Source organism: Gavialis gangeticus, unplaced genomic scaffold, assembly GCF_001723915.1.
Source record: "Gavialis gangeticus isolate Ggan-Ray unplaced genomic scaffold, GavGan_comp1, whole genome shotgun sequence".
NCBI lineage: Eukaryota > Metazoa > Chordata > Crocodylia > Gavialidae > Gavialis > Gavialis gangeticus.
This window is the reverse complement of record NW_017729028.1, coordinates 8,687,879-8,715,010: the sequence shown is the minus strand read 5'-3', so window position 1 is coordinate 8,715,010 and position 27,132 is coordinate 8,687,879. Positions and strand designations below refer to the sequence as shown.

The following is a 27,132-nucleotide window of genomic DNA, read 5'->3' as shown; positions in this document are numbered from 1 at the left end:
GGGCCATATGTTGGACAAACCTGCTCTACAGGCAGGCTGCGCTGGCAGGAGCAGCTTGGGGAGCAGCTGGATGAGCCCCGACTTAAGCCAGCAGCCCCGGGAGAAGCCGTGGCTCGTCCAGCTGCTGCCCCAACTGCCCCTCTGCAGGGCGAGGCAGGCATTGTTGGCAGCCCTGGGAGAAGCTGCAGGGGCTGGGTGGAATGATTGGGAAGCTAGGAGATCGAACCGGGAGCTGGGGGGAAGCCTCTGTTCGTTCCTCCAGCCCCTGATAATTGCTCCTAGTTCCCAGTTCAATTCCCCCGGTCCCGGTTTGATCCCCCAGCTCCCAATCATTCCCCCCAGCCTCCATGGCCTCTCCCAGGGCTGCCAGCACTACCTGCCTCGCCCCAGCAGGGGACAGCCAGGGGAGCAGCCAGATGAGCTGCAGCTTGAGCTGGCAGCCCTGGGAGGAGCTGTGGGGGCTGGAGGGAATGATCGGGGAGCAGGGAGGAGTGAGTGGGGACTCGGGGACTGAACAGGGGCTTTCCCCCAGCTCCCAGTTCGATTCCCCAGCTCCCTGAACATTCCCCCCAACCCCTGCGGCTGCTAGCACTGCCTGCCTCACCCTGGCAGAGAGGCAGCCGGGGGTGCAGCCAGAAGAGCTGTGGGTTGAGCCAGCAGCCCCAGGAGAAGCTGGGGGGCCTAGTGGGAATGATTAGGGAGCTGGGGGAAATGATTGGGGGTGGGGCAATGAACAGGGGCTTCCCCCCAGCTCCCAGTTTGACTCCCCAGGTCCCAATCATTCGCAGCTCCCTCATCATTCCCGCAGCTTCTCTCAGGGCTGCCAGAACAGCCTGCCTTACCCGGGGGGGGGCAGGGGGGGCAGCCACACAAGCAGCCAAACAAGCCGTGGTTTCTCCTGGGGCTGCGGACTCAATCCGGGGCTTGTCCAGCTGCTTCCACTGGTACTACCTAGTGCCTGCCTGTATAGTCTATGGCTGAATCTCTCTGAATCAGTTCGGAAGCTTCCAATTCAATTCAGAAAGATTAATTGATCTCCTGATTCGATTTGGAGACTCAGCTGCCAAATCGGGCTGAATCTCCTCTGAATCAAATCGGCCAGCGAAGCTTTGCACAGTCCTACTGGATAGGTGCAGTGCCACTTCTGTAGTTGTACCTCAGCTTCCTCACCAAAGCCTTCTAAGGTAAAGACCTGCAGGCCTAGGAAAATGCCCAAGACTTTGGAACCATCTCAGCACCAGGAAAGGCCTCCAGAGAGGTCTGAGGGCTCTGCATGAGCCCATGTGCCCAGTAGAAATATGTTACTTTTGGCCCAGATAATACAGGCTGTGGCATACTCATAGGCCTGCTAACACTCAATCAGGGACTGGACATCATTCTTCCAGCTCACAAAAACACAGTCCTGTTGTCACCCCAACCAAAAGGGCCAGGAGCTGGGCCATAGCATGTGAAGTAGTGGCTCAATGGTTAGGGCGTAGAGCATTTCAGGGAGCACCTGCCTTGCCCAATACCCCTGCATGCTGGCAACAGGCCACATAGCTCTCTGTTCATCTTCAAGAAGGTGCAGATGGCTTGGTACAGAAGTGAGATGGGAAGGACCCTAAACCAAAAAATTTCCAAAATCAGGAATAAGAAGTTGTGGTTGATTCAATCAAAGATTATTTTTGATCCAGGGAGACCAGGCTGATGTTCAAACTGAAGAATCCCATAGCTACCAGCAGGTCACACAGTAGAAACAGGTTGTCCTGGTTAGTTCTATCAGATACACAGTAGCTCTTTTTGGAGCCCATGACCAAAAGACCATGATTATTTTGATCCAGCTGGCCAGGGCTTTGGTCAGGATTTTGTAAAAATGATATAGTACATAGAAGCAATATTGGTCACCAGTTCTAATGCCACCGAGATCCCCTTCCTTGGGCAGCAGCATGAGGACTGCTTCCAGCAGCTGACCACTAGGATCCCATCTTCAAAGATCCCCTGGAAGACATGCAGGAGATCTGGGACAAGGAGGGACCAGAAAGCATTGGTAATCTGCTAAGGCCTGGCACCTTCCCCTTCAACAGTAGCAGTCAGCTCTGCCAAGGATAGCTCCTGTTTGAGCTAGTCAGCCTCCGCTGTGGAGAGCTTGGGGAGACTCTCATACAGGTGCTGAATGGCCTCTGGGCAGGCAGGCTCAGCTGCAAACAGCTCCATGAAGAAGCTAACTGCTTGCTCTTGGATCTTGGCAGGGTCTGGGAGCTCTTGACTTGCAGGCCATTTTTTATCTTTTGTTCTGCTTGCTTTTTCTCTAGGTTGAAAAAGAAGTGGTTGGGGTGTCAGTTTCTGTGAATTCCTGGAAGCAGGCTTGAGATTGCATATTCTGGGTTGTGCTTTCTACCACTTCTTTCAAGAGCTTTTTGAAGCCTGATGTTCACCTGCTAAGAGTCCCAGCTAAGAGTCAAGTCAGCAAGGCCCAATTCATACCAAACTAGGCTGTGGTCTGAGAATCCCTATGCGACAACATAGCTGCAGTGAAGCATAGACAAGTGGTATTCAGTGATGTAGAGCCAATCCAGATGAGCTATGGAGTGTCTGGAGGGGCTTGCCTGTACCCAGCTATGCCTCCCTTGTGTTAGTATGGAGGTGCCACCACACGACAAATAGGCTTGTTGCCTGTAGGATGGTTGGCAGCTGCTGAACAGAGGGTGGATAGGACTCTAGTCTATTCTCATTCTGGTCAAGACTTCCCTTCACCCCCTAAGATGAGCAGGTCATTGTCACTGGCTACAATCTATAAGATGTCACCTAGCATCCTGAAAAAGTGTGCGCTTGTACTGCTCTCCACTGCATTCGTAGGTGTTAATTAGGATAAGGCAGTGCTGCTTCAAAGTATCTCAGATGATTAACAGGTGACCACAGACAACTCCCTGGGCAACCACTTAAACCAGACTTAAGTTTTTGCAAGAAGAGGATAGCAATGCCTGCAGTGGAACTCATGTTGTGGCTAAAGACAGCTCTGCCTATCCAGGCAGCACGCCAGTCTGCTTCTGGTCTCATCTCTGGCAGCAAGGTGAAGTCTAACCATTCCTGGTTCAGGAACTCAAGGAGAGGTGTCTGCTTTCTTGAATTCCTGCACCCAATTGTGTTGAATGAGCCAAGAGTAAAAAGTAAGCATTGTGAGAGATTTGAGAAGTGACAAGAAAGGCAGAGAGGATAGACAGAGAAGGAAAGGAGGACTGAGTCATCTAAGATAGCCCAGAAAGCTGCCCTTTCTTTACTAGCAAGTTGCTCTGTTGACCTGCTCTCTCTTTCCTTTTTAATGGGTCATCTTAAATTCTTTAGTCTGAATACATACTGATTTGTTGCCTCCTCAGCTAGCAGGGTTTTTTTGTCATACTACAAGGAGAAATACTACAAAATGTTCAGTCAGGAATCTACTCAGTTAGCTAGTTCTTAATCATTTTCCAGGCTCCCTCGGTCTCATCGAGGCACCTAATGATGCTTTCAAAGGAATAATATTCCCTGAATGCACACCCAGAGGTGGCATCGGAGGTTTGGAGGTTCTCCTTCAAGGGAGCAGAGCAGCCCTCATTAAGGAACGGTCGTTCCTCTCCTTGAGGAGGGGACTCTCAGACATGCTAAGGTCACCAGAATCCACGGGTTCCCTTTTATTTTCCTAATGTTCATACTCTAAGTGTCCAGTTCAGAACTGGGGACAGTTGAGGCCTCATAGGGATAAAGATTTGAGGAGAGTCACCTCCCTCGCAAAGCTGCTGGCATCATGCCCTTGAGGAGCTGTTATGGATCCAGAGGCAGAAACACACTAGAGGATCCTCTAGGCCCCCTGAAAGTAGGTGGGGAGGGAGCAAGGGAGGCTGTGGGGAAATGGCCCATGAGCAGAGGGTCGATTTTCATGGGAATTTTTGAGGGATAGGTGGTGGTCTGCACACAGCACAAGGATCTAGTCAGCTGTGTTTCACCACACCCTGTTGTCACAGCATCAGATCACATTTTCCATTTTATATCATTTGTTCTTCTTCATAATAAACCCTTTGTGTTTTCCTGCTTGTTTACCAAAGTGTCTGTGGTAAATTGTAATTTCTGGGCCAATTAATAACCAAGGTATACCCAGTCACAGAGGGAGGTGGAACAATAACCTTACACAAACCCAGGATGCAGCTATGGGATCACCCTGACACTTAGGTTTTGTTGTAGGCACTCCCCTCTCCAAGATTTCTGTCAAACCCAGCTCTCAAGGGCCATATTCTCCTGGGTTGAAGCTTTGCTTCTGGTTAATATTCTTGGAGACTGGGTTGAATTAATTTGCTTCCAGAGGATCAAGTACATCAGAGATTGGGGGTGGCAGCACGGGGTGGGGGGGAGGGAAAGAGTCCTCAAACAATTTTGGTCCACCCGGGACAGATTTTCCCTGCTTTCAGGGTTCAGCCCCAGCAGAGGGAATTGGGATGTCTCCTGAATGGGCTGGACAGAAGTCTGGCTTCCTGGAGGCAGCAGCCCCATAAGAGGCAGGGGTGTGCTGGGCGGAGGGCTCAGCTCCTCCATCCTGTTCTTTATCCCAGGGTCATTCTTCCCCCATATAGGCAGGGTTGTCCATGCAGCAGCCTGCTTCTTCACAGCGCACTGACCGGCCAGCAACAAAAACTGCATGGTGTCTGCAGTGGAGAAGCATCATGTGCTGTTGCTCACCCGCTGTGTAGTTCAGTGTGGTGTTTAGAGATTTCCCCCCATTCTTCATAAGCACAGAGGCCTGCCTCCTGAACAACAGGACATAATATCTGTTTGAGCTCAGGAATTTTTACAAGCAAGATTTTACAAATAGGGCTTGTTATCTCAGTATAATAAGCCAGATCCTCAGGCAGCTTGGCATTGCTGAGATCGGGGGGGGGGGAGGACACACTTGACAGTATTACTTTTATGGCCAGGTTATCTAAAGGTAAAGCAGTGACAAAGGCACCCCTCATTATGACACTTTACTTCACTACCTTACTCACTAGATACGGGGAGTTTAGGAAAATCATGAGCACCCAGGAGCCATACCTAATATTCCTATATCACACCAGCTTCTGAGCAGTCGGGCTGCATTGCTCCATTTGAGCAGAGCTGGCCCTTATAGGTGGCATTGAAAAAGAACAAACCGGACCCATTCTGGCATGAAAAAGAATAAACCAGCGCTCTTGCAGCTGTTCTGGGGGAGGAGCCATCTGGGTCAATGTGTGGGGGGGAACCCCAGTAAAAGTGACAAAAAAAGAGGAGGGGGAAAAAAAAAAAAAATCAAACACATAAGAACCATAAATATCCTAAAATGACAGAGCAGGGAAGAGACCGCCAAAGCTTTAGTTTTGGCTCAGCAGGAAAGGGTGGGTGCGTTTGTTAAGGGGCTGGGTGAAAACAGAAGGAAAAAAAAAGGATGGGGGAAGGTGGGGAAGTGAGAGGAAAAAAGAAGGTAAAAAGGACAGAATCTATCCCAGCGGCGGCTCAGACAGCCAGAAAGTGCAAAGGGCAGGAGGCAAAGAGGCAGTTTTGAAAGTTATCTTGGCAAATACCTTAGCAGAGCTGAAAGAGGAGCTGGGGTAATATCCATCTTGAGACAGAAACTATGTTGCATCAGCACCAGATAATTTCCATAACACTGGACACTACAGTGCTGGTCTCAGGTGAACTATATGGACAATTTTATACATGGTATTGCAACCGAATCTGAGAAAACCCTCAATTCTATGAAATAAATATTAAAAAGCTGGCCCTTCCAAATCTTATGGGCACCTCCAAATACTGTCTTGGATTTCAATCACAAGCAGATTCATTTTAAAGCATTTAGTTACCTCCCTTTATTTAGGTCTATAGTTCTGGTAGAGGATTGGCTCAGGACTGGAAAATTCTCCCTCAGGATCACGTCAGCTGCTTCTGGGGAAAAAATATTACAGCACTGGATCCTGAATAGATGCACTCTTTTTGTACATAATTCCAGGGAGCAACAGGGTTGTTTAACAGTAATTCAGTGTGTTCTTCATGGTCACTTCTGCAATCCTACCACCACTCAACAAGGAACACTCAAAGCCCAACTCAGATAACTTAGGCATCCTTAAATCCTACTGACATCAACTGGACCCAAGTAAAAACAGAAACTTGAATTTTTTTTTTAATCAAGGAAGATATTGCAACTGCTGTTTAAAACTATCTTTCATTAAAGGTCAACATCTTGCAGTGCTACACAGAAATGATAGCAATGGAAGAGTTAGACTGTCAGAAAAGATTACAGAAATGATCAGTGCTCTTTTTTTGTCAAGTGTTTCATCTTTGATCAGATGTCAGAGGGCTCAAAGCAGCATATATTCACTAGTATTGCTCTTGAAGCTACTTTTTTTCCAACAGCATTTTCTGTAGTTTAATAAATACTGATGCCCACCTAAAAAAAACCTGATAGATTGTTTAGAAGTGAGTCTGTATTGCAAAATTTTGTGTAGGATACGATCAAAATGAGTGCTGAACTCTTGCTGTTTCTGTTACATTTTGCCTTCTATGTGATACCTGCCCACTAAGGAAAGACTTTCAAAGGAAAAAAAAAAAATCAGTTAAAATTTATTGAGACTGGAAATCAGAGATCTCTCTCCAAGGAAAAGAGAAAAGAATAATTACAGATGCAGCTTACAGTGAAAAAGCTTCAGGGCAAATCAAGAAAACCTATGAGTACTGGGTGTCCATTGTTATATAATTGTTAGTTATTGTTAGTCCTTTAGTTTTTATAGCAGTGTACCCTTTTACATCTGTTGTTTCTGACCCTCACCTCCCTTTCCTATTTGGATGAATTAGGAAACACACTAAAAATCAGTTTACTCATAAGACAGCCAGAACTGTGCAAACCTGTTTTAGCTTTACCCTAAGATCACTTAGCTTGGGACAACCTGAAATTTTACCATGAAAATTAACTATAACACCACAGGTGTCATTGAGGAACTCTTACTTCCTCTCCTGGGACTTAAATGAGTAAACAGTTTCCCTAAAAAGTTCCCAAATGAATGAGTTTATCACAGGAAAACAGTTCTTGTACGAGGAGTCTCTCTCTCTTCTGCACAATGAACTTTTGCTCATGCTAATCTAGTTGCACACAAATATATTGTAATGAGTGATAGCCATAGGAAGGAGATTTTAAAATACAAATTAAAAAAAAGAAAGTTTGCTGGAGAATGGCAAATTTCAGCGAACAAAATGGCAAGAACCATTTAAAAAGCTGCTAATATTAAGGGGACGGATATTCTCAGTGCCAGGATTTTATTTACCGAAGATAAACAGGAAAACAAAAGAAGCTAAATGTTGCAGATGGCCCATCTCCGAGTGGCTTTGATAAAAGCCTCTTCATTCTCAAACCCATTCCAGACCATCTCTCTTCCACTCCAGCAACTGCAAGAGGAGGTGGGGGAGGAAATAATTAGCAAAAAATTCTAGCATTTAGCCTGGCCAACAAAACTTATAGACAAGGGCTACAGGCAGTGGTATAACTCCTCCTCCCCCTCATTTTTTTGATGGTGAAAGGATGCGCACTTTATAGAGGTAAGCAATTTCATAATATTTTATAGTAGCTTTCCTCCTGTTCCCTTTCACTATATCAAGGATTTTAGATTCAGAAAGGACTAGGTACAATTGCTTAATCTGGCTCATGTGTAACAGAGGCCAAAGAACCTCCACCAAGAGTTTCTCCATCAAGTCCAAAACTTATTTGAGCTACTGAATGTCTCTTAGAAAGCACATACCATGGATTTAAAGACTTTACATAACTGAGATGTACTCACTACATCTCTAGAAAGTCATTCCAAACTGTTATTTCATCTTTAAAAATGTGTTCCTAATGTCATCATTCTGTTCTGATCCTGCAAACCTTGAAGGCAGTTCATCTCATGAACAAGTAATAGGCTTAATAGGGAAGGTAAGACTTGACAGACCAAATCTTTGCTAGTTAACAGTTTGGGGCAAGAATGGCCTCCATCATCTCTATATAGCACTATGTACCCTTAAAGACATTTCAACAATGAATTAATAAGCCCCATATCCTTTGTTGACCTGCATTTGCCCAAAGCCCTACTAACTTTTCTGAGGGTCTGCAGAGCTCAGCAGTCTGGGCACATACAAGAAGTTGCAGGATCAGGGTTAAATTGAGCAAATAAGGGCAGATGCTCCACTTCCAGGAGGTTCCTTTTATGTTGAGAATCCGACCCCACCCCACCCCCGCTTTTACTCAGTTTACAGCTATTTTTAATTCCAAGCACAGGCATGCCTGATACCAAAGTTGCTCTTGCAACACTTCAAAGATAGGTTCTTTCACCCTAAAATTATGATATTCCAAAGTGGCAGTGAAATTAATCACTGATTCCATGGAGTGCTGTGGCAAAATACTCAATTCCGCACAGGGTTTACAGTTACACTTCTGGAAAACAAATGAACACTTAAAAAAAATCCTGCAAAATTCTAAAACTGAACTGTTCTTAGTGTAACAGAGGTCAACCATCTGTTCAAATAGTCATGTGATATTTACCATAACCTTTCTTCCCCTTCTCTTCTCCAGACCCAAATATAGTCTTCCCAGACCATGAAAATATAGTTTAAGCCCAATATCCGTGAGAGCAACAGCTCTTCAGAGACCCTTTACAACACAGTGCTATCTGTAGGACAGGATAAGGAAGTAAATGATGATTCAAGGTATTTCAGTAAACAGTTGTGTAATATATTACTCCCTTTGTTATCCAAAGGTCTCCTGGGACAGCTGAAACCTACAGATAACTTGGGCTTCAGATGAATTCAGGGAGACAATTCATCAGACTTTGAAGTGTACATTCCAGGTCTTAAGCCAAAAATAAACTTCAAAGGCGATCTCCCAAAGGCTTACTGCTTCTTCTTCCCACTCCTGTGGAATTAGGACCTTTGTGGGACTCAAGGATGCCATAATAGGAAGAGGAACTAGGGAGCTCTCTCACCTTCAGCAATTAACCACTGCATATCCTGACACCAAGCACATAAAATAAAAGGTGAAACTTTGGTTTTTTCTAATGGCATTTAATCATTTCCCAGACTTTTTTTTTCCTTTAAGAAAGCACACACAACATTTCAGTGTTTGGGGGCTAGCAAAGAGAATAGTCTGTGGTAGAAACCACTGGAGTACAAACTGTATGTTCAGTGACCGATATGAGAGGAACCTAATCTCAGTTGAGATGTGAGATGCTACCATGATGTAAATAAGACGTTGAGACACCACCACCAGAGCCAACAGTAGGAAGTTCATGCAAGAGCCCCTCTCCCACCATCCTCAGTAACAGAGAAGGAAATGAGACCATGCTTAGAACCTGCCCAGAATTTTTCAGTAATTGGCTCAGATTAGCCGGGAAATGAATAGTACAATGTTTGCAATGTTCCCAAATTTCTGTAAGGTTCTTACTAGGTCACGTCAAAACCAAGTTTAACTGTAGCATTCAGTCTTCCTTAAGAAAAGGGGGATTTAGTGGTTACAGCACTACTCAGGTTGAGTTTCCTGCCTCACAGTGCACTTCTGCATACTACTTAGGCAAATCATTTTGCCTCCTCCATTTCACAGAAGAGGAAAAAAGACCCTACCTTACTGGGGTGCTGGGTGCATAAACATATTAATGAACAAGAGGTGATGAGAGCTACAGAAGTATAGGCAGTCCTCACCTTATGACTTTGACTTACAACAAACGGCATTCACAAAATTTGTGAATTGACATCCTGTTTCAAGGTTCCCACACCGGTTTCGCTTTTATGATGGTCAACAACTGCGTCCAGCTGGTAAGTCTGTTGTGGTGGGGGGGAGCAGGGAGTTGGAGGGTCATGGGGGGGACAGCTCAATGCCCCCACAGCAAGGGAGGGATTGGGGCTGGGGCAAGCACTGCCCTGGGAGGGGGTGGGGTGGCTCACGCCCCTGTGCACTGCCGCTCCGGGAGCTGCTTGTATGGCATCTTGTCCAGCAGCTCTCACCACTGCTCCTGTAGCTGGTCTGGGAGGGCATGGGGTGGGGGCATGTGCCCCAGGATCTGCATGGGGAGGGCAGGACTGGGGCTGGGCCAGGCTGCGCTCCAGGCAGAAGGCGCTGGGAGTGAGGGCTCTGCTGCCCTGCCACTCGCCCAGCTGGTGCGGGGCTGGCACGAGACAGAGCCACTGCACTGCCTCCAGACAAGTGGCATGCAGCAGTGGGAGCCAGCCTCGCGTCCCTGTGCCTCCCAGACGAACAGCAGCAGGACATGCGGGGCGGGGGGCAGTGGGCATGTGCCTCTGGATTGGGACAGGGTGGGCAGCAGAGCAGGGGCTATGGGAGGGCTGCAGAGAGTTTTTGGGTGGCACACGCCCCTCCCCCCCACCGCCATTCGCCCAGCCGGTGCAAAGCCGCTGCTAGTCTGGGAGGCACAGGGAAGCTGGGCTAGCTACCGCTGCCACGTGCCACTTGGAGGCAGCACAACAGCTCAGTCTCGTGTTGGCCCTGCACTGGCTGGGCAAGCGGAGGGGCCCACAGCCCCAGCTCCCAGCACCTTCTACCTGGTGCAGGCCTGGCCCCGCCTGCCTGGCACAGATCCTGGGGCACATGCCTCCACCCTATTCCCTCCCAGACTGGTGGCAGGAACAGCAGCGAGAGCTGCCAGACAAGCCACCACATGAGCTGCTCCTCGACTGGCGGTGCATAGCGGCACAAGCCGCCCCACTCTCTCCCTGGGCAGCGCTTGCCCCAGCATCAGTCCCAGCCCCAAACCCTCCCTTGTTATGGGGGCATTAACCTGCCCCCACCGCCACCAGACTTACCAGGTGGACACAGTTGTGTCGACCGTCATAAAGGAACCGAACCCCCATTTATAATATTGTTCCTATGGGAAAATTGGTTCTGATGTTTTGACTTACGACGCAGTTTTCAGGAACCAGTTGTGTTGCAAGTGTGAGGACTGCCTGTACGTAAAAGATAAAGAGGATGACTTTTACACTTGATTTCAAAATTACACCCATACATTTTGAAATGTAGCAGTAAAGCTGTTTGACTGCCATTGCCCCCTGCCCAAACAGAAGTGTTTATCTTCTTCCCTCTGTTCCTTGCAATAACAAATGCCTGAAGTATTTTGGATCAGCTTAAAACAAAAACTAACTTCCATGAAGTGAAATGGGGGGTGGGAGCAGAGAGAGAAGAGGAGGCAACAGTTAGTAAAAGTGGTAAAAGTTCTCAGCAGATTATAGAGAGGGCTGTTAGACTGAAAAAAAAAAAAAGCCTTCTGCAGTCTTAAATTCTATGGTCACTGCTGTTCCCATCAACATACGTATTATCCAATCTAAAGAGAAGGTACAACACTACAAGTAATTTCACAGATCAACAGTCAGCACAGCTGATGTTTCCACCAAGTGGGACCACAGGTGACTGGTAGGGGGGGGCACTGCTGGCTGCATCTTCAGGTGCTTGCCAGCCCCATCCCCAACACAGCTGGCAGTGTCTGTGGGTGCCCCTCCCAAGACTCAGGAGGCACCAGTCGCCTATGAATGGGACCATGCAAACACAGCAGAAACCTTGCAGATTCACATCAAATCACTTGGACTGACCAGAAAGATTATCTATCTGGTAGACTGCCTTGAAATGCCTCCGACTTACTAGCCAAGGGGTTTCAGACTGCAGGTCAGCCATGACCCCCAGGAAGTAAACCAGGCTTCTTCCCTACTACTCCTTAGCACCTCCAGCTTCTGGCTCCAGCAGCAGCCATGTATGATTCTATTCTGGGGAGTTAATCTGCTTTTCAAAAAAAAAATATGCAAAAATTGAAACTGCATTCAAAGTGAATGACAGTTCAGGGTTTTTTGACCAAAAATTCAGGTTGTCTTCTGCGCAGTACAGAGGTAGAACACACCTAAATCACCATCTGGAACCAACCTATCAGTACATGTTACTGAGGAATAAAAAAGAGCCGCACAATCCTGGGTTAAAAATCTGCTTACAAGATGTGACCATTTGGCATTGGAAACTCAAATCAAGTAAACGAGAGGATGATAAATGAACCATTTTGGAAGTGTTGCTGCTCATTCTTTTCTCATTATGATAAGCTTAAGAACTGGAGAATGGTTGGGAGTCTGACCTTTTTAAAAGAACAGCTACAAAATATTTTCTAATTTTTAAAACTCAATAGACCCCATTATAATTGAAAAATGGTAACCTATAGAAATCAATTTTACTGCAAAACTGTTTAGGCAGCTGCCATTAGTTTAAGAGCCCATTTACGTTTAATGGCTGCAGTTTCTCATTCTCCCAATATCATGAATCACAACTGTCATCCCTAAGCCCTGAATTTATAGAGGTGCCCAGCAGCAATGTTGTACTTAAGGGTTTGCCAACAGTTTAGTTATTAACTCACGTCTCTGAGTTTCAGCTTGCTTTTGGGGTGTGTCTTAGGCAGAATCTGCCCTGTACTGCATCTAGCCATGTAGGAACCTGTCTGTATAAAAGCCAGGAATATAGCAGGAATTGAAAACATGGGTAAGGTCCATTCATATGACAGGCTATGCTTTACTCATACTAGACACAAGTGATGCATCTGGCTCCCCTGAGACTATTGCGACTATAGCACAGATTGAGGAATCAGGCAGCTCAGAAGCTGAACTCTTCTTTAGAGATTGAGGGCAGGATTTCCAAGCACATCTCTATGACTTGTGCTCCTCAGTCCCTTAGGCAAGGCAGAAAAAAAATCTTGCCTTCAGTGACCACAAAGGCATCATCTGAAATTCATACCAAGTTATTTTCAATCTTTAGTTAGTCTGTAATTTTGTTGGAGAGGTCTGGGTTATCTAAGGACATCAGTGAACAAGAACAACTTAGCCTACTCAGGGCCTTGATTTGGAGATCCTGTCAGGAAGCATTTAATGAAACTTATAAGGAAAAAAATTAGAGTTGTCAAGCCAGGCAACTGACCAGTCAAAAATTGTCAAGTGACTAGTCAATCGACTCCATATTTTTTTGACTGGTCAAAGATTTTAAAAATGTTGTGGGGAGTGAATTTTTTTTCCCCATTTACTTAACAGAAATATGGTTTTTAAACTGTGTGTAACATTTCTTGAGGGAAAAATTATACTTTTTTCTGTGCATTATTTGACCATATTGGCTATTTTTTTATTTACAATTTTTGACCAATATTTGACCCATAAATTGACTGAACTTTGACTGGTCATATACCCAAACCTAGAAAAAATGTTTTTTCCCCAAAATCAAAAAGAATTTGGAAACAAAAAGGATCCATTTCTACAAAATTCCACGCAGGAAAAATATTTTGGAACAATTTTATGCATTCGTAATTCCAAAATCTTCTAAAAGGTCCTCTTTTTTATATTCTTGGTTATTCCTATACCAATCAGTGACATACTGGTCATAATAGTGCATAGTTTAGTATCAGACATTTGGATCTAGAAAAAGCTAAGCAGCTTCAATCAGTATAGTAACTGTAGTAATAATTTCAATAAAATAAAGAAAATGGTATATTCTGTGCTAATTTACTGAATCCCAACATAAAATTCACCAAGGTATAATACAGGCCAATACTAGTATTGATGTATTATGAACTATAAATATAAAACCTTTATATAAGAATTGCAAATGTTTCAAAATTAAGCTTTTTCCAAAACCAGATTTCATTCCAGAATTTTGATTTGGTGGGAAGTTTCAAAAACCTAATTTCCTTCCAAACCAGACTAAAGCCAAAATAAATTTTAGAAATATCAAAGCTTTCCAGCGAGATGACAATTTCCATCAGTTTTAGCTTTATAAGAGAGGGAAGAAAGTTATTGTATTTCCTAACATTCATCTGTTAACAGCAGAACACTTGATCACTTCTTATCCTGACCTGCGTTTCAGTGTTAAGAGGACTGCCAACAAGAGAAATCTTTCCCTTCTCTTTTACAGACCAACAAATACCATCTAGAACAAGGCAAAAGGGCTAGGTTTTTGTGCAATGAAAGGCCTACAAGGTAAGGCTGAGATGCCAGAGAGGATTTTATTTTTCTTTAAGATTTCCTTTTATTATCTATAACTAGAGGCAGAAGAGTTACTTTCAAGTATTCCCCAAAATAAAATGAACCCCGTCATAATGCTTCAAAAAACATGATCTGAACATTGAACAATATATTTATACAACTGCACCCAAACCAGGGATTGCATCAGTATCACTCAGCCAAAAAAATTGCTACACCCAACTGAAAGTTGTGATGGTAAAATATTCTAGTACAGTATGGACCACCTCTTATGTTGCTAAGAGACAAAAAAAAATACTTATCTTTATATTGTGTAAAATTCGAAGTACTTAAAAGCATGGATATGAATAAATATGGCATTTTCAATTTTACATAGTGCCCATAAACACACTTTCTTCCAGGATAAACAAATATACTTTAAAATATCAGCAGAACTACTTAAATTCTTACTAGTGAAGAGCTGGAGTGATGTTTCAGTAGCTCATATGAACCTCATGCTACAAGACAGCTGACCTATGGGCCCAACTACAGATGTCCAGGAGAATCTTAGGGGTCTGGGTTTTTCATTTTTTTTTGTGGGGCCAGGGAAGCATCTTAGGGGGGAAAACAACACAAAAAGCCAGTGGATAGGGCTGCACTATAACAGCGTCCAGATTCCAATTCTGCAGTAAGATGCTGAGAAGGCCTACCAACTCTCCACAGCTGTTAAATTTTCTGTAACTTGGACTGACTGTAGTTGAAGAAAATAAGTGGTTTTTATTGTAAATTTAAGTTTTTATACAAGACCAAAGGTCATGTGCGCACAGCGGTGGGACCCACACCCTCTGCCCCTTGACGAGCTGTGGGTCCATCCTATGCCCCTTCCTGCTCCAGCTGCGCAGCGCCTGCCCCAGCCCCACTCCCTCTCTCACCGTGGGGGCCTTATTCTGCACCGCCTCAATCCCCCCAAGCCCCTCCCCACCCAGACTTACCAGCAGACGCTGCTCTCCAAGTTGCCAGGCTGAACTCCTGGCTGTGTGCATGCTGCGGCTGCACGTATGCATGCAGTATTTATCAGCAACATTACTGGCTGCATCAGCCAAAAAAAGCCAACTGCTGATAATGTCAATTTTTCTTTTATCGGTGCTGACATATGGACTGAACTTTCAAGTCAAAGTTGCACAGATTTTAAAGATAAAAGGGACAATTCATGACGTAGTCTGAGTTTCTGCATAACGCAGTCCACAGATTTTGCCCAATGACTCTCACATCTAGCTCAACAACTTGGGGTTATCAAGAACTGGAACTAAATTAAGGTTTTATAAAAAGCAGGATGAAACGTTGCTATGGAAAAGCTACTGTATTTTCACGATCTGTTGCATATTAGGCAATTATTTCTATATAAGGGAACCATTACAACACACAGACTGAACTCTGGCTCAAGTGCTTCAACCACAATGACTGTAATAATGTATATTGTCCATAGTGGAATTCACAACATGAAATCACAGTAAATGCAAGGCTTGTCCAGCTGTGTTTGTATTCCTTGCTATTAAAGGAGCAGTTAAGAAAGGAACTCAGGTTTCTACTCTCATTTCAGATTATTAGGAAAAGAAAAAGTTAATTTGTTAATACTTGCAATTGCAAATGCTTTATCAGGCACAACATTTGATGCAGCAACATTCACTTAAAGACATTAAACATCACTATCAACATTTCTGAACTTGGGTACCTTCTCTAGGACTCTCAATGCCCTGAACCAGCCTAATATCAGCCCTAATTAGAGTTGGGGAGAAAAAAAACAAAACAAAAACCAAACAAACAAACAAAAACAATTCCAAGGTATTTCTGGGTGTTTTTTTTTCTAATTTGGAAAGAAAGCCTAAAGTTCTGGGTCTTCCATGAAAGGGACAACCCTGGCATCTCTAGCTCAGTGATTCTCAACCAGGGTGTCGTGGCATCCCAGGGTGCCACCAGATCCTCCCAAGGGTGCTGTGCTATGGTTCCTCCTCCCCGCCAGGCACTCCAGCATACTGCAGACAAGCAGAACCTATGGCTGGTCCCCACTTCTTGGCATCCCCCTGCGCCAGCTACTTCTGTGCAGGCAAACGGGTGTGCTGATGATGGGCCACTGTGACCTACTTTTCAGCCTAGCTCTTTCCCCAGTTCCTCCCATGCTCCCAGGGCCAGCAGGAGGGGCTGACAGCACACTGTGGTTCTGGTCAGTGGTGTGGAAGTCTCTGGAGAAATGGCTGCGCTGGTGGGGGCAGCCCTTACCCCTCAGGTACAGAGCACAGGTGGGGAGGGGACAGACAGTGGAGAAAAAAAAAAGTAGGACATAGTGGGGTAAGGCCCTGTGCCCATTGCCAGCAGGTCAAGCGTGTTAGTTTAAAAGTAAAGCTATGGCGATGAAAATCTTTGTTTATGTGCCTTTAAAAGGAGGGGAAAAAAATGATATTCCTCATGTCTCAAGTAGTAGAAATTATCTGGAATTTGAACTTTAATGTTTAGTGGGAGAGAATCGAGCACCAGCTAAAATTCTAGCTCAATGTTTCTCAGTTTCTTAGAGACTGGAGGGGAACCTCGAGGCTAAAAAGATTGAGAACCACTGCTCTGGTTCAAGTCCACTGCAGAGATGTAGACCTGGAAACCTGGGCTGCTGGAGTCGCAGCCTAAGAGCTTGTGCTCCAAGGACTACCCAGGCCCCAGCTCGCTGCCAGCTGACTGGATAGGCTGATGAGTAAGTGGGAGCCTGGAAGCCCTGCTCCACAGCTGACCATCTAGTGAGCTGCAGAGAAGCCTGAGAACTTGGGAGCCAGGACTCCCAAGGCATCTCAGCTCCCCTATGAGCCTGCCAGGTGAGCAGGGGAACCTGGGGGGTAGAAATTTGAGAATTGTGACTGGCAGGTTTGTGGCTGGGAAAACTGGCAGCTGAATGATCCAGCAGCAATGGACTGGCATGCGCATGGAAAATGTTCCGCCTGCAATTTTCTGAACAGCTATACTCTTAACAACTTTAAAAAGTAACTTTAAGTCATTCTTTTCATCAACCCACAATTCAAGTGGCCTAACTTACAAATATCCTAGCAGTTGTTATCAACTGTAGCCACTTTCAAAGTAAGGTACCTTTAAAATTACCTGGATTGTAAACTTCAACCACAGGTCATACAGAACCTCCCTATCTGCATCTTTTTATTGCCTTACTCTTGTGTTTACTACTGCAATGTTTTTCCTTTTCAAATTCAAAGGTTCCATATCCTTTAATGCAACAGTTTAGCTACATCAGTCAACAGTCAGCTCTGTGAGGTTGTCAGAATTATACTGACATAGTACTTATTTGGCAATAGCTTACTGTACTTCAACAGAAACTATCTTAATGACAGGTCATAAAATAATTTTTGTTTAAAGATGCGAGCGATTATACAGTGATAACAGAGGAACAAGGAAAAACTCGCACCCCATATGTTGACTCTGAGCGCCAAACCTTGTTTGTCTGATTTAGTCAGGCAAGTCCCTAATGGTTGAATTCATAAAACCACTGCTATCTACACATCTAGGAGTGGTTGCTCAGATAACCAGATAACATGGCTACAAATTGACATCGTCTGATTAAGTCCTATTCCTTCACAAGCCCTCCTCTTCTACCTATACATACTGTCAAAGGACAAAACCCACCAACACTGCAGGAAGTTTCTGCTGATGATTTTTTCACAGTTACCAAGTTGTGGACCATGAAAAAGGGCCCTACCAGCCTGACCTCATGTGAGGAATTCTTACTCTCAAAAGCAGTCCCACTGGAATCAAAGAAACTACCTGGGCAGGTTCTGTTTCAGGGCCAGGCTTTGTCTCCATACATCACTGGAACAGCAATTAGAAGAGACTTCACCACAAGCCAAATACGAGTATACACTTCCAAGACTGGCCAGCATGGCAAAGGTTAGAGGAATACCAAAAATATAGCTAGTCGCTACCAAACGGAAGCATAGAGCTCATGACTAATCTTTTCAGTTCTTGGTATTGACAGGATTTGTACAACCATGTTAATTTTTTATAAAAATAGCAAATCGTATTACCTCTATGCTGCAAGACCAAAGATTCACAATGATACCTTAATACAGATTAAATAAAAATAGCACTACCTGAGTCAATCTGAGGATGATAATGCTTTGTAATCCCATGCTCTTAGAGGCCGAATGTTTGTACAGCAGTGAATCAACAAGAGATGCTTGCATCAGAACATGGTTCATCTTTTTGCTTCCTATGCTATACTACTTGCTCATGCAAACTATAGGAGAAGGAAGGTGTCTGTAGTATGCTTAGTGTGAGGAAAAGAAGAAAAGCCCTGTCTATTATATAACAATGCCATGTCCTATAACTTTGTTTTAGCTCTGAAATCCTAGTTTAGGCATATTTTTAATTTTTCCCCAACACCTTATCCTCAAAATACTCCCCAAATAAATGTGACTGATTATAGTTTTAGAAAAGCAGTAGAAGAAGCTTATGTTCTATTTGTGCTGCAATTTCATTTATTAAAAGGGGAAAAAAATTAGGTATGTGGTACAGCAAATCCATCCTAATTTTTTTTCAGAGAGTTTCAAGTGATTAAATAATGCAGTAAAAATATGGAAAGTACTATGCAAAAAACCTCCAAGTAGTGGTCTGAATTATAAAAAGAACGTCAGGAAAATAGGGGGCAAGGGGAAATCAAAGATGAAGAATGTAATGTACTGAATAAAGCTGGATACAGGAAAAGCAGAAGTAGTGAGTTAAAATACAATGTTTCAGTTAGAAACATATGGTCACAATTTAACCTGAAATTGTTCTAAGATGCCACTCTCCCACAAGCTGCTTCACTTAATGGTGTTGTCCGATTGTTTTTTTCAGTATCTTAGTGTTACACTAAGGGGAGGAGGTAGGGCTGGAATGAAAATATTTATATTAATACATCAGACATTCAAGCTCTTCTCATTCCTTCTAGAGGGATCTTATCAGACTGTGCAGAAAAAGATAAATACCAAAGTTCAATGCCAAGGAAACTCCTTAAATATAATTTTTTTTTTTATAACAAGGAGCAAAAACAAAATGGTAGGCTAACTGTACTATCAAATGGGTAATCAGTTCGTGTCTGCTTTCCCCACTGGGTACAGGTGGTGTTTCACACACCCAAGATAATCTTCTGGTTGACTTAAGCCAGGCTGCTAGGGTCTGGGACGAGCAATCTAAGCAAGATAAAGAAAGGAAAGTATCAGAGGAAGAGATGCATCATAAAGAGTTTTTAATAAGGACAATGGTTTGTCAAAGTACCTTGATGGAAAACTCGCAATGAAACGAAACCTGGTAATAAAAGCTCATCACATTCTGATGTTTACTTTACTGCGGATTAAACTAAAGGTGAAGGAAAGCTTGATAGGGAGCGAGTGACTGGCTTTAAAAATGCTGGGGATCTTATAGTGTTTTTGGTGAAACCACATTCTTGGGGGACTGGGAGGCAAGAGATGATATTCACATCTCTACTGGCAGATTCAGCAGCCAAGGTCTGAACAGACAGAAAAAAAAAAAAGCCACCTTCCCCTCCTAGTGCTGGTCCTCAGTAAGGGTGGAGGAACATGAACAAGAGTAATATCCTGGTTGCATCGCAGCAGTTTCTAAATCCTCAAGCCTGGGTAGTTTCTCTACTTGTATGGAACAGAAACAGGAGAAAACATTCGCAGAGACTCAGAGAGGTTTTGCAGCTATAAGGATACAGCAAACAGCAAGGGCTTTATGACCACTAGGCAAAGTAAATGGCATTCAACTTCCAGCAACAGCCCCCAACTCCTTCCACACTTCATGATTTACCATAGCCCACTATTTGCTTTTCTCCTGCCGCCTCCTTCATGACTACACCAAGCTAATAGTGTCAGTTACAATCACGTGCAAAGGAGCTCTGGCACAGACAAAGGCACTAGGCAGTTTTACCCAAAGAGAATGAGCAGAGCCGGAGGCCAAACAGGAACTGTGGGGTCAGTGAAACAGATGGTTCTGATAGGCAAGAGGGCGATGGGTGGACAAGGTTTGGTGCACAAGAGGAGTATCTGGATGTGCAATGGCCAAGACCTAACAAAACTGAGGATGGCAAGTAAAAAAGCTTCCATATTTGGTTTCCAAAAAAGCAGGACTCAGGAGCAGAAGCATGGGCTACAATAAGTACAAATAAACTTTGTGAAACCAAGACACCTGTTGTTGCTCTATATCACCCACTTCCTGTGCTGGAAATAAGCTTTAGCTTTCACTGTCATACATTATAACAAAACTCCCACTTAGTACAGCTTGCCTTCCCTTTAAATAAGGGCAGAAGAGATGTCAGCTCAGGTCTCGATTAAAAGGTTTAAAAAAGTCAATTTATTGGCAGGATGAACCTTTCACTGGCCTGTGAGAACTTTTAGCCTACTCCAATCAGTGTGAAATCAAGATTTCACTAGTTCTGGTTATGGTTTCAATGCTTAACATGAAGTCACTTCCCAGAGAATGAGGCATCTGAAGATGCACATGAGGCTATTCACCTGCCAGCTAAAAGTTGTTTTCTGTTGCATTCAGAGGTTCTTCATAATACAAAATCCTGGACATGTGCATATATCATCTATACTACTTGCACACACCTCCACCATTACCTCATGTCCCACCTTCTCTCTTCCTCTTCTATGTGTATAGTATATAGCAATTTCCTCTCCTTTGGCCACCAAGTTGCAATCCAAGTTTCCACTCTGCTCAAAATGCTGGTACCCACTTCAAGAACAACATACAATCACCTTCCCCAGAGTCTTCCTCTAAAGACGTCCTAAACTTTCTCCTAGTCTTCCAGGCTTTTTGTGGTTAGGTCCCTCCTGCTCTCCAGTGTTGCATTCTGTAACACCTCCACCTGCTCCCCTAGCCTTCCAATTTTGGATTCCTGAATCTCCACATCACTTTGAAGGCCAGACCTTTGTTACAGCCACTGTACCAACTGGTAACCCACGTGACCAATCACCATTAAGGGCATAACTCAATGCTCATCTAATCAACAGCACCAACCACAGCTAAGAGGAGCAGATTCCCTACTCTGCCCTCTAAGTCAATGGAAAACTCCTCTGCACCCCTTGCGCCATAAAGATTTGAAGCTTCGTATGGCAAAAGCAGTCATTGCAGTCTTTCTGCACTGCAAGATATTATAGCATACATTTGGGCAAATATTACATTGAAATAAGGTAGAATACATTTCTCCTGCACACATTATAAACGGTGGCAAGACATATCATGGGGCCTGGTTGAATTCCTGTTTGTACCTTGTTTCATGAAAGACTAATCTAAATATTGTGACTTTGCTAAACCAAAAGCAACATGAAGAAGCAGGCTCTAAAACGTTACAATTTAAAAATAACAGGAGCCTAATTTTAAAATCATTAAATTGTTGTGAGCATTACAAATCTATTTGTGGGGGTGAATAATACAAGCATTAATGTTTCCTGCACAACATAGTATATTTACAGGATTTAAATGATAACAGTTACTGTGACATCATGTACCTGAAAGCATGAACAATTACGTTACAGCTCTGATGCTATTTGCTGTATTTAGAAAGTGAGTTTCTCTTTCTAAATTCCTCTCAGCTACAATTTTACAGTGGAGTTGGGGGGAAGGAATCAAACTGCAAGATCAAATGCATCATTTGAAGGTGTTTATCATCACAACAATTAACTTATGAACAGGTATCTATATTTACTGGAGTCTCTAACTACTCTGTAGGGTTAGAAATATAAGATGTAGGTTTTCTTTCTTTCTTTAAATATGGGAGGGGGGAATAAAAATAACAACAAAAAAAGACCAGCGTAAGTTCCATTAAACTGGTTTGGTCACTGACAGACAACTCATCTGTAAAGTTTTTAATAAAAATGCTAAATATACATTAATGCAATATTAAGTCCACATAGTAAAAGTCTAAAAAACTAGAATGAATATTTTATAGCAGTGTTAGTTGGGGCACTTTGTTCACATAGGTGGATGATTTATTTTGTTATTTAAGTGTATAACAAACTTTGAGCATGAGTACCTGCCCCTATTGAAAACTGTGCAGCTTGCACAAATCAAGAACACTTGAGCACATGCTTAAGTATTTCTCTGAACTGACACCATAGTATTTTTATTCATTCATTCATTTAGAGTCACACCTCTTCCCCATTCAAATAGTTTACACAGTTAAATATAAGTGTTTATGCCGTCAAGCATATATAAAAGCATGCAGCATGGTGAGCTACTATTGCTATAGGGCACGCCTGACTTGGAGTTTGGTTAACTGAAAACAAAATGCTTAAAGTTATTTCAGTCACTACACCTGCCTCCAACTCCATCCATCTCCACCCCCACAAATACCCAATATACTTTCCATTCCACATTGTTCCAGGCCCTGAAATTACCATATGAGAAAAATCCTTCAAAGAGAATAGGGGAAACTAATTAAGGGTAACAACCTGAAAAGTGTAATTAACAGTCACTTAAGGCACAGATCAGTTCTTAAATTGTACTGTTATAACTATGCTGATTAGAAGTCCAGTTTTATTCTCGACTGTATGACCAGTAGCATTCCCAGTATGGAAGCAGTTACACTTAATCCTAGTCTACTATTTGTCCTGAAATATAAACACAACTGTAGAACCAATTGCTGGTATAAAGGTGCCTTACAATGGTACAGCTTATTTCAGTTCTCCAACTGGAATACACTACATCAGCTCAAGCCCTTTCAAGCTGGGTAAAAACTTCATCTTTAAAAGAGTGGGAAGGGTAGTCACTGGTATAAAGTAAAAGTGGCATTAAATACTAAATTCCATTTTGAAAGTGGCTTAGGAGCTCAAGTCTAATTGATTTTTGAAAATATAGTTCTTTACAGTAACACAGATGAAACAGTAACCGATGTTAAGAAATGTGCAAAGATTTTTTTTTTAATTTGTTTTTCCCCCACTTACAGCCCTTTTAGATGTTGGCTAATTTTTGCATCCAGAACTTCAGACAAGTAAGATTTAAATTGACAGTTTAGTACTGTGTATTTAAAGGTCAAGCAACTTTACTGTGACAGATCCTACATTCTACTCCACCCTAAGGAAGAGAGCTTGATTCATTTAGCAACATCTCAACACACTAGAGGCCCTTGAAGTTTCAACAGAGCGAGTATTACAGATAAATAAATGTCCCAGAAATAAGATACCTGGGATGCAGATATAGAAATGCTCCCCTCCCTTCAACACTGGCAACGGTTACTCACAGGAGTGGTCAGAAAAGGAGCAAAAGATTGAAAATCTGCCCCAGGTGGTTTCAGCTTTGTGAAGATTTGTGTTAAGTCAAAGGACTGCATAACTAAACATACTTAAACTACAAATCCTCGCCTTAGTCCTTTATTTGAATTTTCAAAGTAAGATGATGTTCCATTTGTTACACGTGGACCTTTCTTGAAAGAACTAAATTAATGTTACACCAACTGTATGAGTATGAACAAGTTTAAAGGGGCACTTATTGAAAATGTGTTTTAGGCAAAAGTTTACAAATGCTCAAACATGAACACAAGATGTATAATATGCACTAAAAACATCTAGGAAGCTACTCTTTAGCACTGGACATATAAACAAGTTTCCTTTGGACACTGATTCAAAAACACTGGTATCCTTTCTAAGGAAAGACACTTCAGTGAAATAAATCTGTATTACACTAAAGGGAGGAACATTAAATTGCAGCCAAGTACCCCAAGCCTGTTTGAACACAAGTGCTTTATTTAATAGCCTATATCCTGTGCACTAGGCAAATGCAAGTAAAAGGATAAACTTCCTGAGCAATTAACATGCAATGATATAATTGTGTTAATCTTATTGGAAAGAATTCCGTATTGAAAGAAGAAGTCAAACACATATTTATCCAGAAACAAGTCACTGAAAACACGACTGTCCAAGTCCTCAGTTGGTATTTAGGGGCATAGCTCAACAAAACTGAAGGGAACTATGCTGGTTAACAGCAGTTTGAGTAAAGTGGTCATATTAACATTTCAGTAGGATTCTTACCTTTTACATTCTGACTATTTTAGTGGTATTTTAACTAGTTTTATTAGCTTCCTCTTTATAACCACATACGTACATATAAAATTCACAGTAGTATGGTATTAAGACACGAGCCACAGTAATCATATTAGTAAAGGCAAAAGTGAGCTGGGCAGGTTACCCTGAGCTGCTTAATTGGACAGAATGAAATTTTAATAGATAATCTGCCCTTTGAAATGAAAAGGACTTTGCAGTCCCATGGGGCAGTATAGACTATTACCTGAAAATACAACCAAATTTGGGCAAATTTCCCCCGTTGGAGTCAAGCTTTAAATAAATTAGTCTTAAAAAGAAAAAGAAAAAGAAAAAAAAAAGATAATTAATTCTCAAGAAATTGATTCTAGTGTGAAAATATAGATTAAAACCTTTTTTTTAAACCCCATTCATCAAATCCAAAATTAAGGGCACCTTGTCTCTAAAAGGGACCCTAAACTGAATTCAGTACAGAAGATTAATACCTGCTGCAGACTAATTTAAGATTTATACTTTCTATTTTGCCAGTTCATTTGATGCCTTTGAAGAGCAAAAGCTGAAAAGTACTTACCACCTATCTTGGAACTTCTTCAGAGCAAGTTCAATGGCTTCACTTGCCTGAAGGAAAGAGCACAAAAATACATACTTTACATATAGCTTTCCTTTCAGTCAGCCTTTTACATGACTTACACTTTTGATGAATATTCCCATCTCTATGGTACCTTACAGCCAAGGATTCAAAAGCTAAAAAATACAAATTCTAGAGACTCCACAAAGCCCATCAGGGGCTTCACTATTGCTATTGATTTTACATGCAGGAGGCTCAGAGGCAGTGATGAGCAGCAGTACAATACACTATGACAGGCAAATTAATTTAGCAACTGTACCTTCTTGGGAATAAATGCTATTATTCCCATTTTGCAGGTGAAGAAACAGACTCAGAGAGATTTTAAACCAAGTCAAGCACCCATTGAAAGAAAAAAGAAACGAACCAACCAACATTTAACAGAAAAGCTCCAAAAGTTTAAATTTTTTGAAAAAGTAAAGCTTCTGGAGAAGAACTGGACAATAGTTCTTAAAATCATAATAGTTGACTCCAATCCTATACAATTTAGTTTAACTGGACTGCAAGGAATCAACCTGAATTTAAAATCCAACGTCAATGGAAAAGAAAGGACCATTGAATTACTAGAAGCAATTTACAGTAGAAATGTAATGACAGGACAGAGTTAAAGCAGACGTCAGTTATCTTTTGAGGGTTGGGTAGAAGAGGGTGGCTGAACCCATCTAACATTTTCCTGATTAGTAGTGCAAAGCTACCAGTGTGGTGGTGAAGATTATCCTTCCAAGAAGAATCTTTATGCACAGGCTGCAAGATCACAGAAAAAAGCAATGCAATGAATGCTTATATTATGTAATGCTTCCTACACCCTGGTATTCTGGGCTGAAAAGTGTGAGAACTTCTTACATTACACAAGTCATTCAACTTTCCCAAACAGACACCTCATAGTCTAAAAATGTCTTTAATTCACATTGCTGTCTTTCCTCTGAATGGGTGCTTAATCTGCATTAAACTAATCATACAGTGTCTAGGGACTAAAGATGGACATACATCGAAGTCAATGTCTGAAATGTAAGACAAGATGGACACATACATTACATAGCATTTTATTTTCAAGGAGGAAGCCCAGAATCTTGAGCAGAAAAAAAAAGGTCACTACTAAGCAAAGTCACTGAGCTTTAGGCCTTTATCTGAAATGTAGTAGTAGGCTTTTGGCCTCAGTGGCAGCCAGCTACTAAAAGAACACATACAATTAGCTCACACCCCTTCTGGGGTGTGACAAGCAGCACCACAAGCCTTGCTGAGAGTGCATCCCAAGCGTGACCTATTACAAATTTCCATTTCAGACCTATTATACCATTCACTTGTAGGACAGCTCTGAGACACCACACCAGTCATGCAGACTTTCAGTGGAATCAAGTTAACTGTCAAAACAGTCTTACTTTAATTCCATTGTGCCCACATACAGGAGGCAAAGCATCCCTTCACCCTACGATGATCCATTGCCTGTACTGCAAGTGTGTCCCCTGAAGCACTGGGTTGTGCAATCTAAAATTACCACATTTACTTAAATCCAAAACTATGTTCCCCTTCCCCTTTCAGCATGAGGGGAAAAAAGTCCTTCCTCTTGGATTCAAGTAGAAGGTGGAGTGGGAGGCAGGAGACTGCTGCAGCTGACTCTGGCTCTAAGCCTGAGTCAGGCCAGGGTGAGGTGGCTGCTGCAGCTCCTTCACCTCCTCCTTCACAACCTCTACCCTCTCTTCTTCCCTTGCCCTTTCCTGTCAGACATCTTAGGCTTGTTCTGTTTCAGGCAGGGAGCCCATGCAAGCTCTATCCCCCACCTGGCCAACCAGCAATGATGTAGCTCCAGCCCTGGGATGCTGCTGCATGGCCAGGCATGGGTTGGAGTTGGCACGTGCTCCATTTCCAAGAGTGAATGGAACTGGAGCTGCACCTGACAGTAAACTGAGGAAGGCACAGAGGGTGTGGGCATCAAGCTGGCGGCAGAGGCAACAGGGGGTGGAGGCACCAGATGGGCAGGCTGCAGGGGAGACAAGTGGTAGGCACCACCTGCCTACTTCTGCTTTCCCCATGGCAGTGGTGGGAGAAACAAATTTAAGATGACCCTACACAGGAAATTATAATAAATTTATACTTTTTTCATATATAGAATCTAATTATTGAAGGGGCATTTTAAATTCAACATCTTCTTGGACTTGGGTAGATGTTATCCTCTTTTCCTTCATGTTTTGTCATGGCCATTATTCTTAAGTAGGCTTCTCTCCAGTAAGGAGCCTGACCTATAAGTAGACTCTTCCTTTATAGCAGAAATAGTTTCACTCTGCACTGGTGCCATATACATTCATTTTGCTGATAATATTATCAATCAATAGTAGTAATCAACATTAAAAAGCATCTACCAAAGTCTTGGAAGTTCAGCTTTCACAGGCAAACATTAAGGCAAATCAATACTGTTATTAATGCTACCTTTGGAATAAGGCTTCTCTCTAGCTGATCTTTTTTTTTTTTTTTTTTTTA

The 27,132-nt window shown here is 42.9% G+C and overlaps 1 protein-coding gene across 1 annotated transcript in view; it reads right to left on the bottom strand.

Moving 5' to 3' along the window:
- HPCAL1 (hippocalcin like 1) overlaps nt 1-27,132 on the bottom strand; it is a 112,941-nt gene that overhangs the window by 70,397 nt on the left and 15,412 nt on the right. The window contains exon 2 of the mRNA XM_019520743.1: nt 24,604-24,650. The gene's annotated coding sequence lies outside the window, so the exon portion shown is untranslated. The remainder of the gene's footprint in view (nt 1-24,603; nt 24,651-27,132) is intronic.